The following is a 20,157-nucleotide window of genomic DNA, read 5'->3' as shown; positions in this document are numbered from 1 at the left end:
CACCCAATGGAAGAAATTAACTCCTTGATGATCATGAGCACGTAGCCCCCAGACCTTCTGGCACCTAAGGATGGATAATGTTACCTGCCCTGTGGCCTCAACATCAACCAGTCAGAGGATTGTGCACGAGGTAATCACATTCCCTGGGACGTCCCTCCCTCACCTGGCCTTTAAAAATCCTTTGCTGAAATCCTTTGGCGATTTCAGGGTTTTTTGGAACACGGGCCAACCCCTCTCCTTGCTCGATCCTGCAACAAACCTGTCTCTGCTCCACACTCCAACCTTTAGGTATGTTGGGCCTCCCTGTGCTTCAGACACACGAACCTGCATTCGGTGACAACCTGACCAGCTTTAGCAGCGTCCCCTGATAATGTGTTCGATATTCCAGTTGTAGGGCCCTGTCCCAGCCCTATGGAATCAGCAACTCTGGTGGGGCTCAGTGATCTCTGTTATAACAGGCCCTCCAGATGATTTTTCTTCACCTTAAAGTTTGGACATATCTGCATTGTCAGCTGGCCAAAGCGTCCACCAGCAGGGGAAGGGGAGCGGCGCCTGGAAAAGATCGGGACCAGCCAAGGCAAGTCCAGCAGCATGTGCCGTGGTAGTCATGGAGAACGCCTTTGCTCCACTGGTTGGCACAGACTAGTATCTGGGAGCACTGGCAGGGTTATGGAGGATGCTTTACATGTCAATGTAGAGTGACCGCTGTCCTGGTTTGCCAGGGACTTCCCCTGTGTGAGCACTTAAAATCTCATCCCGGCAAAGCCCTTAGCCCTGGGTTTGAAAAACTTAGGCAATAACATGAAATTTAGGGGAAACAGGATCTAGGTTTTGGGCAAGTCACAAGTGCTAATTAAAGCTAAGCAAGGATGGACAACATCTAGCCTTGTTTGCCCCTTTGCGGGGACGTAAATCTGATTGGGTGAAAGGACTTATTGTTAAGAAATCTTTGTGGAAACATCCCCTTCTGCTTAGTCCACTGGTTCTCAGTTCTGGCTAGACATTGGCGTCGTCTGGGGAGATTTAAAATGATTTTATTGCTCTAGGATGACCAACCGTCGGTGTGAGGGTTTGTAAAAAGTGCTTCAGATGATTCTAATGTGCAGCCAAATTTAGGTGCCACCGCTTAAGCTTTTGAGCCGCTGCTACATATTTTCACCTCATCTTCCTGTGAGAGTATCCAACAGTAGCTGAGGTTTGTGTTGTTTTCTTTTTCTTTTTTTCACTGTCTTATTATAAGATTTACTGTCTTAAATAAGATTGAATGTACAGAAAATCCTGCTAGTCCTTCTGGTATAGCTGGATACTTAGAATAATAGCGTTAAGATATATACCATTTAAGTATTGTGACTGGCCTTTTTAAAATCAACATCTGCATTGAATTAGTAGGATCCCTTTTGAAGTTGTCATGTTGGGGAGCTATACCTCTGATCTGCTGCCATTGCTAAATATCTTATTAGGAATTGCTTTTAAAAATCTTTAGGAATTAAAACCAAGATTGCTGTATTATTTGTCCTGGGACCACAAAAACCTCACAAAGTTCCCCCGCTGTACCTTCTACCCCCATCTCTAACCCTTGGCAACTTCTTATCTGTTCTCCATCGCCACAGTTTTGTTATTTTAAGAATAATAAGTAAACATAATCATCAATTACTTAATCTTCGGAGATTGGCCTTTTAAATTTTTCCCTCGGCATCATTCCCTTGAAGTTCATTTCAATTTTTGCCTATATTAATAATTTGTACCTTTTTGTTGCTCGGTAGTATTCTATCGTAAGATTTTATCATATCACAAATTGTTTCCACATTCATCCATTGAAAGACATTTGGGTAGTTGCCAGTTTTTGGCTATTAAAAATAAAACTGCTAGGAACATTTCTATGTAAGTTTCTGTGGGAACTTCATTAAGTTTTTGTTTCTTTTGGATAAATGCTCAAGAGTACAATTACTGCGTTGTAGGGTGAATCTACTTTTAGGATGAAAAGAGACTGTCAAGCTGTTTCTCAGAGTGGCTAAACCATTTTATTTTTCCACCAGTGATGTAATTTTTCTACGTACTCGCCAGCATTTGATATTGTCACTATACTTTAATTTTAGTTATTCTCTGATATGTCATTATGGTCTTAATTTGCATTTCCCTAATGGCTAATGATGTTGAACATCTTTTCATGTGCTTCTTTGCCATGTGTATATTCTCTTCCATGAAATGTCTGTTCCTGTCTTCTGCCTATTTTCTAGTTGGATGTTTTTAAGTTGTTTGGAGAGTTCTTTGTATATGACATATATGTATATGACAAATGACTTTGTATACAAGTCATTTGTCTCATATGGGATTTTCAAATATGTTTTCCCACTGTGTAATTTGAGTTTTCATCCACTTAAAAGGATCTTCTAGGAAGCATTTTTAACTCATTTTGATGAGATCCAGTTTATCAGTTTTTGCTTTTATTGATCATACTTTCCGTGTCAAGTCTAAGAATTATTCACCTAGTTCTAGATGCCAAAGATTTTCTCCTTTTTTTTCCCTAAAAATGTCCTGCTTTTACATTTACGATTATGATCCACTTTGATTTAGTTGTTGTGTAAGGTGTGGAGGTTTAGGTTAAGGTTCATTTTTTGTTTGTTTGTTTTTGTTGAGGGATATCCAACTGTTTCAGTACCATTTTTTGAAAAGTCTATTCTTTCTTGATAGCTTTTGCACTGCTGTCAAAAACAAGTTAAATGTATTTATGTCAGTCTATTTCTGGGTTCTCTATTCCATTCCATTGATCTATGTATCTACCCTCCATCATTACTGCAAAATCTTGAAATTGGGTAGGTTAATTCCTCCCATTTTAATCTTCCTTTACAAATTGTTTTAGCTATTCTTCAGCCTCTTCTTACTATATAAATCTTAGAATAAGCTTGTCTATATCCACAGAAACCTTGAGGGCATTTAAAGAGTAATTGTGTTAAGCCTCTTAACTTGGGGAGAATTGACATCTTCATTACGTTGTGTTTTCTAATCCATGAACAAGGTATGTCTCCCTATTTGTTTGGGACTTTTCAATTTTTCTTCATCAGCATTTTGTAATTTTCAGTATACAGGTCCTATAAATGTCTTATTGGGCTTATTATTTAAGTATTTATTTAGGTCAATTGTAAATGGCATCACATATTTTTATTTAAGCTTCTACACATTTGTTATTAATATATAATTTGATAAAATTCTGTTGATTTTGTACTCTAAAACATTGACAAACTAATATTATTTCTCAAGCTTTTTGTGTTTTCTTTGGCATTTTCTCCATTTAGATTTTCATCTCATCTTCAGATAGAGACATTTTTACTTTTCCTTAATCAATATAATAGGATATATTACTGTTCAACATTCAGTAGGATATATTCCTTCCTATTTTACATAGTAGGAATAGTCCTTTTTTCTTTTAAATAAACTTTTTAAAACTTTAACTTTTAAATTTATGTATTTATTTATTTATTTTTGCTTTATTTTCTTACTAGACCCTCCAGTAATATATTTAATAAAAGTGGTGAGAGCAGATATCGGTGCCTTGTTTCTGATCTGACAGAGAAAGCATTCAGTCTTTCACAGTTAAATATTATGTTGGTATAGGTTGTTTGTAGGTCATCTCTATGAGTTTCAAACTATTCCTAGTTTGCTTGGAGTTTTTTTTCTTCTTTCTTTAAAATCATGAATGGGATTGGAGTTTGTCAAATGCTTTCTCTGCATTAATGGATAGGCTCACATGACTTTTCCCCCTTAATCTATAGGATATGGTGGATTACACTGTTTGATTTTCAAATACTTAACCAACTTTGCATAACTGGAATAAATGCCACTTGATCATGGTATCTTATTCTCTTTATATATTTCTGGATTTAATTTACTAATATTTGGCTGAGGATTTTTGCAGCCAATTCATAAAAAATATTGGTCTGTAGTTTTCTTCTTTCTATACTATCCCTGTCTGGTTTTGGTATCAAGGTAATACTGGCTTCATAAAATTCATTAGGAACTGTTCCCTCTACTTCTGTCTTTTATCTACTCATGTAAAATTGGTGTTAATTCTTTAAGTCTTGGGTAAAAGTGAAACATCTAAGCCTGAATATTTCTTTGGGAGTTTTTTTTTAAACATCTTTATTGGAGTATAACTGTTTTACAATGGTGTGTTAGTTTTTCCTTTACAACAAAGTGAATCAGTTATACATATACATATGTTCCCATATCTCTTCCCTCTTGCATCACCCTCCCTATCCCACCCCTCTAGGTGGTCACAAAGCACAGAGGTGATCTCTTTTGGGAGTTTTTAAATGAAAAATCAGTGTTTCAAATGGTTACAGGAAAATTGAGATTATCTATTTCATCTTGGCTGAGTTTTGGTAGTTTGGGGTGTAGAAGCATTGGTCCATTTCATCTACATTTTTGAATATATAGTGTAGACTTGTTCATAATAACTTGTCCCTTATTAACCTGCAGGATATGTCATGGTATCCCTGGTTGCATTTCTGATATATGTGATTTGTGCCATCTCTCTTTTTATCTTTATCAGTCTTGCTAGATGTTTATTGATTAGATTGTTTATTTCAAAGAACCAGCCTTTTGTTTCACTGATTTTCCCCTCTATTTTGATGTTTTTCAGTTTCATGGATTTCTGTCTCATCTTTATTATTTCCTTCTTTCTGCTTGTTTAGTGTTTTTCCTCTTCCTTTTATACTATTTTAATATAGAAAATTAGATTATTGCTTTGAAATATTTCCTTTCCCAATTTAGTGCTATAGACTCCTCTTTCAGCATTGCTTTCACTTCATTCCACAAACTTTGATCTGTTATATCTCCATTTTCTTTTATTCTATGCATTAAATAATTTTTCCTTGATGCTGTCTTTTTCACCCAGGAGCTATGTGGAATTGTGATGTTTAGCTTTCATGTGATTGAAGATTTTCCTGTTGTCTTTCTGTTACTGATTTGTAGTCTGATTCCATTATGGCTAGAGAACATACTCTCTATGATTTTAATTCTTTTAAATCTACTCATGTTTTTTTATCGCCCAGTATATGGTATATGAGTGACTGTTCCACGGACACTTGAATATGTATTCTGTTCTTATTGAGTGTGTTCTTCAAACATCAGTTATATCCTGCTGATTGACAATGTTTTCATTTTTTCCATATCCTTGCTGATTTTTCTCTCTGATAGTTCTATAAATTGCTGTGTTGAAGTGTCAAATAATAATTGTGGATTTAAAATTTTCTCCTTTTACCTTTTTCAGTGTTTGCTTCATGTATTTTGAAGTTCTGTTGTTTGGTGCACACACATTTAGTATCACTAGGTCATCTAGGTGGATTATTCCTGTTATCTTTATGTAATGACCCTCTGCCCCCAATAATTTCCTTTGCTCTGAAATCTACTTTATCTGATATCAATATAGCCACTCCTGCTTTTTCTGATTAACGTTCACATGATATATCATTTTCATCCTTTTACTTTGAACTACCTATATCATGATGTTTAAAGTAAGCTTCTTATAGACAGTATATAGTTGCAACATGCTTCTGATTTTTTAATCTACTCTTCCAATCTCTGTCTTTGAGTTGGTTATTTGGATCATTTACAGTTAATGTAATTATTGCTATGTTAAAGATTAGGTCTACCATTTTATTTTTTGTTTTGTCTTTTACCTTAGTTTCTCAATCCTGTCTTTCTCTTATTTTGCCTTCTTGTGGGTGACTTAAACATTTTTTAGTAAGTCCATTTTAATTTAATTTATTTATAATCATTTGTGTATGCTGTTTGCATAGTTTTCTTAGTGCTTGCTTTTGGCATTACACTATACATATGTAACTTATCATAGCCTACTGGAATCAGTGTTTTATTACTTCAAGTGAAGTTTCAAAATTTTACTTCCCTTTAGGTCTCTTAATATTCCCCAGGGTTTTTTTTCTGTTTTTTTTTTTTTTTTTTTTTTTTTTTTTTTTTTTTTTTCTGGTACGCGGGCCTCTCACTGTTGTGGCTTCTCCCATTGTGGAGCACAGGCTCCGGACACGCAGGCTTAGCGGCCATGGCTCATGGGCCCAGCCGCTCGTCGGCATGTGGGATCTTCCCGGACTGGGGCACGAACCCGTATCCCCTGCATCTGCAGGCAGACTCTCAACCACTGCGCCACCAGGGAAGCCCCCTGGCAGGCGGATTCTTAACCACTGTGCCACCAGGGAAGTCCCTGGATTTCAGCTTTGAACTGCTCTCTCTGGGAAAGATTTGCTCTTTGTACAGTTATTCTAACAGTTCATCCACTCCTCAGTATTCAATAGGAGCCGTGGACATTGCTTAGAAAGACAAAACTTCATTGAAGACCTTCAGAATGGTCCCATCAGAAAGTAAGTTGCATATTATATGTGATATTTGTGGTTAGGAAGATCTATTCTTATATCATTTAAGTTGCACATATCCCTTCTTCTTGTACCTTGTTTACTTGCTCGAGGAAACCTAAACAAATAGGAATGGGGGGGGCGGATGGAATTGTTATTTTCACGGGCCAAAATATAGTCCTAAATTGGCTACTGAATTTGCAGACCAGTAATATTTTGTGGAAACATGCTGTTTGAGGAATCGGGATTCCAGTGTATCCAGAACAAGTGGCTTTGAAGACTCAGAGCACATGATGGAACCAGTTCACACAGCTAATAAGTCTGTTAACCAAGGACCGAAGTATAACCTACCTCGGACCCCAGGTTACCTAACATCTCGGCATTTCCATACCCAGACCCAAGATTTGCAGCAATCAGAAAGGTATCTCTGCTTTCCCTTTTTCTAGAATTGAAATAGAAATTAATACTATAAATTAGTGCAAACACATTATACTGTGAAGAACTGGTGTTTTCTTGCTGATCAGTGTCAACCAGGAGGTATTGTATGTTCCATAGTTTGCATTTAGGGCTGGAAAATCAAGTATAGGAGGGGGAATAGGTGATTTTTCAAGGGCAGTTGGGAAGAGGACTTAGAAATTTTCATTGATTCTTAAACTTAGTTTAAACCAATAATTTGATGTGAGTGTGAGAAAGGATCTTACATTCTTAGGCTGCATTAATAGTGGTATAGTCTTCAGAATAAAGAAGGTTGCTTTATTTAAAGAGTAAATACAAATTATAGGGAAAATGGTAAAATTCCAGTAGAGAAACTTGCAAAGGGGTTGAACACATAAATCACAAACATACTTTTACTTGGGAAACTGGAAAAACCTCAATACAATTAAAACAACAACAGTGTTTGCTATTTGGCTGTTAATTTAGCAAGTGTTTGACAAGGTAGTCCAGTGTATTGATTGTCCGGCTGGACCTGGGTGTGCATCCTGGCTCTGCTGTTCACCCTGTACGTGATCTTGAGTAAGATCTCTAAATTCCTATTTTCTTATCAGTTAGATGGAAATGTTAATAATATTATAAGTAAAATGTTAATAACATATACCTTGGGATTGTTGTTGATTATTACATGAGTTAATAAAGTACTTTAGCACATTGTAAACTTTCAGTTTTCAAAAAGATGTTTGGCATTTTTAGCAGATGTAAACATTTCAAAAAGGTGTTGCTTGTGTTGCCAGGGGCACTGAAAAATGATATAGCCCTTTTGAAACATAACTGTAATAGCCATAAAAATGTTCATACCTAGTAATTCTGCCATGAGGTTACAGAAATACTTAAAAATATGGAAAAATCTACATGCATTTAATCATTCAGCACATTCCTCAAACTCCCTACTATGTATCAGACCCTGGACTAGGGGCTTCGGATACAGTTGTATATGTTCTGGGATGTTAATCCCAGCATTTTTTACAGTAGTGGAAAAATTGGTAGCAGTTTGCATTTCTAACGATGAAGAATAGCTAAGTAAATTATTATATCCATAGTATGATATTTTATAAAGCCATTGAAAGTGATAGCTTACTTATGATAAGTGAAAATAATAGGTTATGATTCAGCAGTCTAAAAAAGATGCTAGGGGGAAAAAGACCAAAAGTAAATATTAACCAGTTTACTTAGATTAAGTGGGATTGAGGGGTTTTGGGGGGTGTTTACTTTTCTCAGATTTCCAAATTTTCTTTTGTATGATTATATTAGATTTACTGATGTTGCTTTTGAGACAATTAAATTTTAACTTTCCAAGTTTGTTGCATGTGCCATGGTTAGAATTTCTACATGTTATAATTAATTTATATATGTATTTAGTTACAAAGTGAAAGTAGGCTCCTGGTTTCAAAAATAAATAGCTTATTCTGTTTCCTGTCAACCTTGCCACACTTGGAGAGAATGTATCTGATTAGAATAGTATGCGCATTTATCTCTATAGGGAAAGGTGGAAAGGCTTCTGGGAACCTACAGTGTGCCAAGGCATTGTGGTGGGTAACTGAAGTATAGCATCTTAATTTACCTTCAAAACAATCCATGAAGATGGAAGGTATTATTAGCTCTATTTTATAAAGAACTACAAAATCCAAAATTAAGCAATTTTATCTGCTAAAATCACACAGGTAGAAAACAGTAGAACCAGAGTATCTATGTATAATTTTATAAAGCTTATTATGTATATTGATGAAAACGAATAATGGTGTATTACTTTTGTTTAAGAAAATTTTCACAGAATCAGAACATTTACCAGAGAGGCCATATTCCTCCTCCTGGTCCCCACGGATAGGACCGTTTACACAGGAGGTACTCTTGGAATGTAAAGCCAAATGCCAGTCAAGCAGCGCAGAGCAGAAGGTGGTATCCTGGCGGTTACTACAGACTACCCTATCCGACCTCTTATAGATGGACCAAGTGACACAAGCCTACCGTGGAAATCTATCTAGAGACAGAACAGGACTGAAGACAGCCAGAGTGACTTTTTATAAGATCAGGTCAAATGAGGTTTATAATCTATTTTAGTGCTCCCTTATGTGTTCGAGCTTAAGGAAAACTTATATTGATACTTAGCTCCGCTGATAAATTTGCAGTATTTCCAACAGTGAAGGAAATAATCTGTCATTCCGGTCTTGAATTTTTTTAAAGGAGGATGATATTTTAGAACTGATAAAAAGTAATAAAGGGCATCCCTTGTAAATTATTTTTAAAAATTCTATCTTCCTCTTCTGGTGTATTTCCTTCTGAATAGACTTGTAATGTTAGTGTGTGTGTGTGCAGAAAATTTTTACTGTTTTTGTCATGTTCTGCTTTACCCAATCATCAGGGTATCTTCACCCCTCCCAAAAAAACTGTTCAAGATTTCTATTAAAATCTACCCAGGAGGGCTTCCCTGGTGGCGCAGTGGTTGAGAATCCGCCTGCCCGATGCAGGAGACACGGGTTCGTGCCCTGGTCCGGGAAGATCCCACATGCCGCGGAGCAGCTAAGCCCGTGAGCCATGGCCGCTGAGCCTGTGCGTCCGGAGCCTGTGCTCCGCCAAGGGAGAGGCCACAACAGTGAGAGGCCCGCATACCGCAAAAAAAAAAAAAAAAAAAAAAAAAAAGAAAATCTACCTAGGAGATAATCTCTTTAGAACCTAATCACTATTTGTAATTAGTTGTAGTATTTTTGTGATTAGACATTTCTTTCTTTCTTTTGGCAGCCTATTGTTGGATTTGACCAATTTCCTTTCACTGAATTGTCAGATATGCCATCTAACACTGGATAAACTTTTAGGGATTGATTGTCAATTGAGCAGGAGAGACCAATTGACAAACGTAAATGCTCAATGCTGGGTAATTTACCTGGCAGGGTAATTGTTACCAACTGGGTGGAGCTACTCAGAAAACTTGAAAACTTCTGTAGACTATAAAGGTTGCTTGATGAACAGAATAGGGTGCGACATTTGAAGCCTGGAATATCTGGGGAGACCTGCATGGCTCCTCGTGTTGTTGCTTCTTTGGTGAACGTAACCTGCTGCAGTCTTTCTCCACTTGCCTCTCACAGCGGAATGGTGCCTTGACCTTGACTTTTTCTAAGTTGCCCCTTCTGCTAGTTTACCTCTGGAACACACAGCTGGATCACGTGGGAGCTGTTCATTATTTTTAGTTGCAGAGGAAGCCAGAAACCTTTGTTTGCTCAAGAAAGGGTCTAACTGTCATGACATCATAAGCCTTGGTAAATATTTGATGAATACTTGGGCCAGTTGGCTTCATTGTTTGAGTCTCTGATTTTGAAGCGTGGTATCATGGAAAGTCTGATACTGCATATGATACTTGTTTTCTCTGTTCTGTGTTATAAATGAACATCCTGCGGAACCTGACCCTGAGGAAGTGCTCTAACTCAGCTACTCCCTGGTCTGTGTCTGATGGGCTCAGTCAGGTTGCTACCTCTCATCTAGGTGGTGGCTCAGAAAGTTTTTTTCTGCCTGCCACATTTAACAGAGATACAAGAGTTCTTCTTGCTAGAAGGCTGCGCTGTGGAATTGTTCCTTCACATACATTGTGAACTCTCCCTTGGAAAGATAGTGGAGCAGCAAGACAACTGGTGAGGCAAAAAAAAAAAAAGCGCCACCAGGGACAGGCATGGGAGTCCAGCTAATCGAATAGTTTTAAGGAGTTCCTTGGCAAGCAGTTTCTGAGGAGGACTTTGCCAGCACAAGTGTCATCTTAAGCACTGCCACCTTTGAAAACCTTCTTTGATCGTGTTGTCCTCTCTGTCCCCATCCCATTTCATTTATCAACACAGCTTATTGAAAACCAGTCTCCGTTTGCCACCTCGTGTCTCATTTGCTCTTCAGCACACTGTGTTTCTGGCTTCTGCTCACGTCACACCACTGAAAGTCCTCTGGCTAAAGGGACGAGAAACCTTTGTGAAAGGTCTTTAGTGGTCTGTGTAAGCTTTTAAATTTTTTATTTTTATTTAAAAAAAACACAGGTTAAGTATTGGGTTGGCCCAAAAGTTTGTTTGGGTTTTTCCGCAGGATGCTACGGAAAACCCAAACGAACTTTTGGGCCAACCCAACAGTTTAAAATGCAAATAGTTCTACCGAGATTTCTGTGAAAAAGAGTAGTCTTCCCATCAGCACCCCTGCCCTATCCCCTGATTGTCACTCCCCAGGGCAATCACTTTAAGTAGTTTTGCATTATTTTCTACCCAAAGGCAACCACTTTAAGTATTTTAGCATTATTTTCTAATATTTGCCTCCATATTTAAATACTAGGCTTATATTACCACGTCTTGATTTTTCAGTTTCTGATACTATCTATTGACTTCCTACCGTGGAAGATGAGAATTTAGCTCTTTCCCATCATCTGTCCACGTACACACTTCTGTTCCCCTCATCTTTTCAGGATAGTTATTTCCCAACTTTTGGTGAAATCAGTATTCTAAGTTTATGTTATTTGCTAGGTAAGTATCATTCACCTCTGAACCATCGTGTACGAGTATGTCTCCATTCTTTACACCGTTTTGTCCCCTTCAGTTTTGTTTGCGTCTTTTCCTCTGAACCTATCACTAATCATCCTCCAAACCTCTAACACCACTGTCACATTTCTCAGTGTGGACAGGGTAAATACATCAGATGCTTTTTTGTTTGAAATCTTTCCTGGATTGATTGGACTTGTTCTTGACCTGTTCTAGGTTGGGCACTGTTTTTAGTTTGCCAGGGCTGCCATAAAAAAGTACCACAGACTGGATGGCTTACATAACAGATGTTTATTTTCTCACAGTACTGGAGGCCAGAAGTCCAAGATCAAGGTGTTGGCAGGGCTGGTTTCTTCTGAGGCCTCTCTCCTTGGCTTGTAAATGGCCACCTTCTCCCTTGGTCTTCACATGGTCTTCCCTCTGTGTCTACGTGCAGATTTCCTTTTCTTATAAGGATACCAGTCATAGTGGATTAGTGCCCACCCTAATGACCTCATCTAAACTTACCTCTTTAAAGATGCCATCTCCAAGTACGGTCACATTCTGAAGTCCAGGTGGTTAGGATAACTTCAACATATGACTTCCGCAGGAGCACAGTTCAACATGTGACAGGCACGTCGGTTGTTTTCTACACCTGAGCCGTAGCTCTTGCCCTGAGATTTCTCTTTGCCTTCACCCTGCTCCTTTCTTATGTCCCTCTTCTGTGTCCTGGATCCACAGCGGCTGCGTTCATGGTTTACTTCCCTGTTTGGTGGAGCATATCCTTCCATGGTTTCCCAAGGATTAATGGGATGTAAATTTTTGAGGCTTTTGCATGTCTGAAACGGGTTTATTTTATTCTTCCACTGCACTAGTAGTTTGATAGACTGTACAATTGTAGGTAAGCACTTTAAAATGCATTTATTCATTGTTTTCCAGAGTTCATTGTTGCCGTTTGAAGCCTTGTGCTATTCCGATTCCAGAACTTTTATTTGTGACCTGTAATTTTTCTTTCTGCAACTTTAGGATCTCTGTTTCAGGTGTCCTGAAAGTTCATGATATGACTTAGTGTGGGTATTTTTAAAATTCATAATGCTAGATACTAAGTGAGGTCTTCCAGTCTGGCAGGCTATGTGCATCAGTTCTGGGAAATTTTCTTTTCGCTTTATCTTTTCTATTTTCTTTTTGGGGGAACTTCTATTAGTTGACTATTGGATTTTCTGAAATGTACCTCTAAGTTAATTATATTTTTTCTTTTATTTTCCAGTGTTAATCTTTCCTTTCTTTTTTTAAATCACAAAAATTTTCTCAGATTTCCACCCTTCTGTTGATTATTTAGGTTTTCTGCTAGATATTATATACATATTTCTTCTATATATTTTTTAAAATAAATTTATGTATTTATTTAATGTTGGCTGCATTGGGTCTTTGTTGCTGCACGCGGGCTTTCTCTAGTTGCAGGGAGCGGGGGCTCCTCCTCATTGCACCACGTGTGCTTCTCATTGTGGTGGCTTCTCTTGTTGCTGAGCACGGGCTCTAGGGCACGAGGGCCTCAGTAGTTGTGGCCCATGGGCCTCAGTAGTTGTGGCTCGTGGGCTCTAGAGCGCAGGCTCAATAGTTGTGGCGCACGGGCTTAGTTGCTCCACGGCATGTGGGATCTTCACGGACCAGAGCTCAAACCCATGTCTCCTGCATTGGCAGGCGGATTCTTAACCACTTGCCACCAGGGAGGTCCCCTGCTATATGTTTTTAATCCCCAAGAGCTAGCTCTTCTTTTCGCAATGTTTTTTCCCAGGCATTTCATTTTTTATTTTTTTTTAATGAATGCATTATCTTGTCTCTCTCTAAAGTTATCAATTTTTAAGTTTCTTTTGTTCCCTGTCAGCTGTTTTTGTGTTGTCCTGTTTGTTGATGCCTTTCTCTCCTTTTAGATGTGATCTTGAAATATCTGGTGATCTTTGCCTGTCATTTAGTACTTAAGATTGAGGCACTCAGGGCTGATGGAAGTGTATGGTAGACTTGTAGTAAGGTGCTCAGTCACCTTGACTTTTTGTTTAGTTTCCCCTTGCTGCACACAATGAGGTTTTATTTTTCTCCATCCTGAGAGTTAATATCTTTGACATTTTTATTGCTCTCTCGCTCTCTCTCTCTGTGTGTTTGTATGTGTGTGTGTGTGTGTCTACCATTCATCATCCCTCCCATTCTCTTGTGTTCTTAATGTTTAGGTGTCTTATCTTCTTGGTAGGGTTTGAGTAAAGCGTAGAGATATAGGCATGAGTTCAGTCTAGCCAGTGTAATGAGACTTTGCCAATTAAATTGGTTTTGGGTTTAACCTCAGTCTGGTAAGCTTGATTTTTATGCATCATGTCTCAGGAGTGCAGGCCATTCAGTGCCCTAAGTCATGATTTGGACCCACAAAATCAACTACACACACTCCTGCTCTGGAGGTAGGCCCTATCTAGATCCTGTCTGAACCACCTTTCTAATGTAATTCTAACCACTGCCCCAGAATTATGTCCTAAAACAAGCTCATTAATGTTATTCCCCTGTTGGAAACCTTTAATGGCTTACGGCCTTCAGAATCCATTTCCAACTCCTTGTCAGGGCCCTGTGTGATCTGACTCCCAGCTGAGTTTTCAAAGCCTCTGCCGTGTTCCACTCCATGCTTCAGTGTGCCGGCCATTTCTTGACCACAACATTATACATGTTTATGCCGCAGTATCTTTGTCTTTCAGGTTGTTCCCTTGGCTACAATGGCTCTCCTATAGCCTCTGTGCACAAATCATTCTTGAAGCCCCCTCTCCTCAGTAAAGCCTTCTCTCCCAACCCTACCCCCCTACTGAATTACTCCTTTTTCTACAAGGTACCGTGTATCACTATTTAGCATTTATTTCATTCATAGCTCCTGTTATGGGAAACACAGCTTCTAAGAATGGTCTCAGATTCCCTCAACCTCCTCCCCCTCCCTGAAGGTGCCATCTGCCCCCTGGACCACACTCCCCTGTTTTGCCTTTGCCAGCAAACCTAATTAGCACTCTCTGAGCTGACTAGAGCCCAGGTGAAACTCCGGGCCTCCATACCAAGCCCTCTCCATTCTCAGCCATCCCTCCATGTTAGAGTTGGAGGAAATGCTACATATCAGGCCACAACTCTGGCTTTCTGAGCTGCTAGAGAAGGGTGAGATGATGAACAGAAGTGTAGAGGAGTTGTCTCCCATGGAAGGAGCCTTGATTGATTAATGAAATGCATAAGACAGGAGGAAGCCTGGCAGCAAATTCCCGCTTCTTTCTCCCTTCTGTGGATTACTCTCAGGAATGGTTTTTCCTTTCAAGCCTCCCAAAGAAAGTCCAGCTTGCTGAGTGAACATATATACCAAACAACCTGTGTGTCTTTTTGTCTCATTGTGAAGCCTGTTCCTCACCCTCACAACTCTGTTCTTACATACAACCCCCCAAAAATACCAGCATTTTAATCCTTGCCTCAGGCTCTGCATTCTAGAAGACCTCTGCAAGACAAATGTAACACATTTAAAATTCATAAATGTAGGGACATCCCTGGTGGCGCAGGGTTTGAGACTCCGCCTGCTGATGCAGGGGACATGGGTTCGTGCCCCGGTCCGGGAACATCCCACATGCCGTGGATCGGCTGGGCCCGTGAGCCATGGCCACTGAGCCTGTGCATCCGGAACCTGTGCTCCGCGACGGGAGAGGCCACAACAGTGAGAGGCCCGCATACCACAAAAAAAGAAAAGAAAAAAAAAGTAAAAAATATTGTAAGATTTTCAATCAATCTAATCTGCCTAATCAACCTTCGAAAATATTCTATCAACTTATACTCCACTCACAGTGAAACATTTATTGGGTTTCCATTATGTGCCTGGTATGCTGGAGGTTGACAGTATGTATTTACATTTTACACAATACCAAAAAAAGCCTGAGAGAGATAAGAGTGGAGCTCAAGTATAACATTTGCTCACAGTATCAGGCATAGTGATCTGTACCCGTTAGAAAAACTGTGAATCCTGCCTCAAATGGAACAGCAAAGAACAGCATGTCCTACAGTAGGTCTGAAGGTATAATAGCATACTAAATTCCATTGTTATTTATAATAGGAAATGTTTTCTGTTAGTTTTACTTTTTAGTTTCTAATTTCTGAAAGTATCTTACATACACGGTTAGTAACCTTCACAACCATTTGAGCTGGGTAAACGGAGTCAGGAATGTCACAATTATTGAATGAATGAATGAATGAGTAAAAAGATCACTAGCTTTAGTGTATCTGGGACAGTCATAGTCTAACCAAGTTTCAATCCACAAGCATTTATTTACAATTCTGAAAACTTCCACATAATTACAAATGGGACAATATTAGTAAATTACTATTTGGATAAAGAAAAGATACATGCTAGCTCAACAAAGTTTACAAACTTACAATTAGGCACATTCAAGTTGGTGCTAAGTCATATAATATTCTTTTGCAATTTATGAAAAATATCCAATAGGCATGTAATGGTCAAAAAGTACAAATGATACAAATATCTACACAAATGACAATGTACAAATTGTGACATAAATCTATCAGAAACTAGAAAATCTGTGTTGGTCTTATAGTTCCAGCTTGCTAAAAGATACAGGCTTTGGGTGGGAGCACAAAAAAATCCAGACCTGGCCATAACAAGGTTTCCAGAAAGTATGGGAACTAGCATAGAGTAGGCCTCTGGATGGGAGTGGGTCCAACATGAGATATAACAATGCCTTCATGGGTATGTAGTATGCTGGGATGGAAAATATAGGAGCAAAGGATATTTGGAGAATCAGACAGCTAAGTATTTGACACTAACAAAATCGACCAGTATCTGATACGGCATCAGGACACATGCAAGGGTTTGAGGGATTCCAGTATTTAATTAAATCAAAATGTGACAATGGGAAGAATTAAGGACAGCCTCAGGGGTAGATGAACTGGCTATGTTACACCAAGCCAGGTCTCGGTTAACTTGATGGGTTCAAAATGCAGAAAGTGGGTATACCGGACAAGACAATACCCTAACTATAAGAATAAAGGTTTAGGTCAGGGTAGAGCTTGATGTTCCTAAGTGTTGAAATAGAGCTCTTTAGTTTCTTCCTCCTACATGTAAGATTCTTTTAGAGGTTAAGATGAGGCTGAGCCTGCAAGCTAAAGTTAAATGGCTGGAACTAGGGAGAGAAAATAGGTTACATAGGCTTGGAACCAAGGAAAGCTTAACTAAGGGTTTGCCTACATCGAATTGAATGTTGGAACTGGATATTTTAATAGGCAAACATTTGAGTGATACCAAAATTTGTCATACCACACTTGCCCCAATCTCACACCACCCACCCTAACCTGCAGTAGCTATGGGTCCCTTGATGTCCATGGAAATATAGAGAAAAGAGACACTGATCTGGCTTGCAGGTATTTAGTAAGTTGTTAGCCTCAGGTCACATAGTAGTATCATGTAAATAGGCCTTCTGAAGTAGGAAGCTTAGGGGAAAAACCCTGAGAAAAACTTAAAAGCTTAAGCCACATCTCTATACTACAACACCTTTCACAATTTCTTCTCAGATAAGCATCATCCCCATCAGGGAAAAAACTCATATCTCATAATAGGAAAAACAGGCCTAAAAATTAAATGTGTGTCTTTGGAGGTCCCATCTATGGGATATCTTCCTGGTACTGGAAAAGTCCCCAGAAAGATCAATCTTTGCACCCCTGAAAGCTGACCACCAAGGAAAATGACTAGATCCATAGATTTCCTCCCTCAAAACAGCTTACCTCACATATAAATCATTAGCAACTCAGCCCTTACTGACACTATCACAGTCACAAGCGTGGTGAGGGAGAAAAGCACTAACCAGGGCAACTAAAACAGAGGCAATCCAGGCCAAGTTGGGCTGATGGCACATATCAGCTCCTTACGCTTGGGTGCATAATGCGACTCACCACGATGCCTTTTTCACAGACCCTGTTTAAAGTTTCTCCACAAAATCCAACAGGTCAAGTTAGTTCATGATGCTTCAAGATAAACCATCGTCAAGAGAAAAACATGCAATATGTCTTACAATGTTGGAGTGCTTAAAAATATGACAAGGAAATAACCCTGTAGACAAAACCAGAGCATTTAGAAAAATCTGTATTTTACAAACATACCAGTGAATGCTATAAATAAGGTAATATGACATAAAACAAAATGAAATATATATGTAAGACTGTTCTCCTTAGTGTACAGAATTCACGGCAGTTGCTGCACTATCAAGCTACTTAAATATATCTATAACTGTCTGTTCTGGTAATACAAAATGAGGCCAAGTGTGTCAACTTGTTTCCCACAGAAAACAAAAAATCTACATGAATCTCTTTTCTCCTGTGCCCTTTCACCTTACCTGCTCCCAATTCTCCACGAATGTCCTCTTCTTTCTCTAATTATTCTCCTCTTCATTTTGTTTGGCCTTGCACCCAAGCATGCAAGATGTAGAATCCTAGAGGTCTGAGATTCTAGAGTGGCTGTTTGCAAGGGGTAGGAGATTACAGTAACTGCCACACTGTATATACTTCTGTGCAAAGAAAAAGGGACAGTATTTAGAATGTCTCTCACACATAAAAGAGCTGGATGGCAGGATACTTGTGTGGCCCAAGGAACTGGAGGTAGCAAATTATGGGCAAAAGAATTGCAACCAAAGGCTGGAAGAGGAAAGGTTTGCAACCAGCTCTGTTTCCTTGCTCTCTGGTATTTGCTTCCAACGGGCTGAGTGTATTTTGTGAAGCATCAAGCACTGAAAAGAAGACTCCTGCTGCTGGAAGTTGACAGGAAGTAACATCCATGAAGGTAAGAATGCAAGATCTAGGCTTGTCCTAGAAACAATGCCCATAATGAAAAAAAAAAAGAAAGCAGAAGAGAAATGTAAGTCGCAAGTCCCACCGGGCCCAGCCTAGCCCAGCCCAAGGAAGGTAGGAGTCAAGGGGATGAAACTAAAAGAGCCTTGGACCACAACATTCTCCACAAGGTACACTCAACAAACTTCACCCTACTCTTTAACCAAGTTACAGAAAGAGCGTCTTCATCCCTACTTTTGCTCCTGAAAAACTGCTCTAAGTTCACTAATTAAACAAATATGATTTCAGAACAACTGTAATAGTTCAAAGTTGATGGCTCTTTCCTTCCTAAGGATATTAATGATATATATATATATATATATATATATAAGTATATGATACATAAAATATAATACTCTGTGGAATATAAGTAACTGTTAATTATATCAATGAACGTCTGTAAGAAATGTTGCAATGATTTCCCTAATGTTAAGAGCCTGGGGGAGGTATATTTGTCTTCTAGGATTTCCGCCCCGGAGCTCAGAAATTTAGGTGTTGTTATAGCTCTCCTACACTCTCTTCACCCAATCCCGCCTTCCTGTTGGGGATCGGACCTCCCTATTGTCTATCTCATACCTGTAAACTGCCTGCTTTGTGACATCCCTCTCCTACCAAACCTACTACCACTTGTTAGAGTCTTGGGGTTTCCGTGGAGTTGTTTGTAAATAAATTTGGATCGTCACAAGTGACCAGTGACCAGTAACCAGTGACCTTTGTACTGGACACATGCGCCGTTCAGCTGCAGCCACTCAGACATCCTCTAGTGTTGTCTCCTCATCCCTTGTATCTGCAGTTGATGTTTCCTCTTCTTCTCTGACCATGTCAGGTGAGAAAAGAAACTTTTGAAAGTTTTTCATTACATTTATTTTGCCCCTACATTTAGTAGTGGATTCAAAATAGCATGGAATAATGAGGGAAAGTATTGAACTAGAAGTCTGGAGACCGAAGTTCAGTTTTGATTTTGACATTTACTATCTGTGTGACGTTGGACAAATCACTGACTGTCTCACAAAGCGTGTTTTTTTCCTTATCTGTTACATTAGAGAATAAAAAGTCAGGGAACAAAGTCAAGGCAGAAGAGAAGCCAACAATTCCCAAGACGAAGCGAAAGAAACACCAAACTGAGCTTATCCAAGAGAGCTTTAAAAAGCCTCGAACGTCCCTAGCCACGCGCATGCTGGAGTCTGTGAAGGTTTTTCACGCACTGGGGAAGAAGAATGATAAGAACACTGGGCTCTCTTCCTGTCGGGTCTTGGGAAATTCAATCAACCCTAAAGACCGCCAGCCACCCCCAGCGATCCAGCCATGGCGGCATACCCCACGTGAGGGTCAGGGTCCTGAGAAAACTCAAGGCCAAGCCCAGAAACCAGACAGCAGTGCTGAAAAAGAGTGTCCATCTCCATCCCAGTATGAGCTGCCTCCTCCTGGGAAGGTCAACTGGATGCCTCTGCCTTTTTCTGCCTGGGACAAGCCTCAAGCTCGACCTGCTCCTCGGAGGCCACAGTCTCTGGCCTCACATCAGCCTGCTGTGGCTGACCGTGCCCAGCCTGCTTCTACTAACCCAGCTCAACCTGCTGCAGTGAGTTCACCCCAGCCACCTCCTGCCTCTTTGCCAGGTCCCGCCAAACCAGCTCAGCCAACTGCGACCAACCCAACCCAACCGGGTTGGACCAACCATACCCAGCCTAGTGTCCGTCCGTCTGCTGCTCTGAGGCCTGCACCGTACAAAACTTCACCTTGCACTTCTCTCCAGCAGGAGCCTCTTCCCCCTGCTCTGACTAAGCACCAGTCCTCACCGGAGCTCCAAACCCCATTTCTATTCCAAGACTTCAGGAAGCACCAAATTCAGTGGAGGCAACCCAATGTTCCTAAGCCAGTAATGTCAACGCCCATCGAACAAGAGCAGAGGCCAGAGCGGGAGGCCATGA

The 20,157-nt window shown here is 39.6% G+C and overlaps 2 long non-coding RNA genes across 3 annotated transcripts in view; one reads left to right on the top strand and one right to left on the bottom strand.

The window, feature by feature from the left end:
- Nucleotides 1-20,157, bottom strand: part of LOC136794078 (uncharacterized) — a 120,637-nt gene that overhangs the window by 80,992 nt on the left and 19,488 nt on the right. The window lies entirely within an intron of this gene.
- Nucleotides 399-8,744, top strand: LOC131755520 (uncharacterized). The gene is made up of 4 exons (XR_010840568.1): nt 399-577; nt 6,299-6,374; nt 6,570-6,786; nt 8,619-8,744. It is a non-coding gene; the product is annotated as an uncharacterized lncRNA (long non-coding RNA).

This window comes from Kogia breviceps, chromosome 4 (assembly GCF_026419965.1).
Source record: "Kogia breviceps isolate mKogBre1 chromosome 4, mKogBre1 haplotype 1, whole genome shotgun sequence".
NCBI classification, from domain to species: Eukaryota; Metazoa; Chordata; class Mammalia; order Artiodactyla; family Physeteridae; genus Kogia; species Kogia breviceps.
The sequence above is the reverse complement of the archived record's forward strand: the minus strand, read 5'-3'. Positions and strand labels throughout refer to the sequence as shown.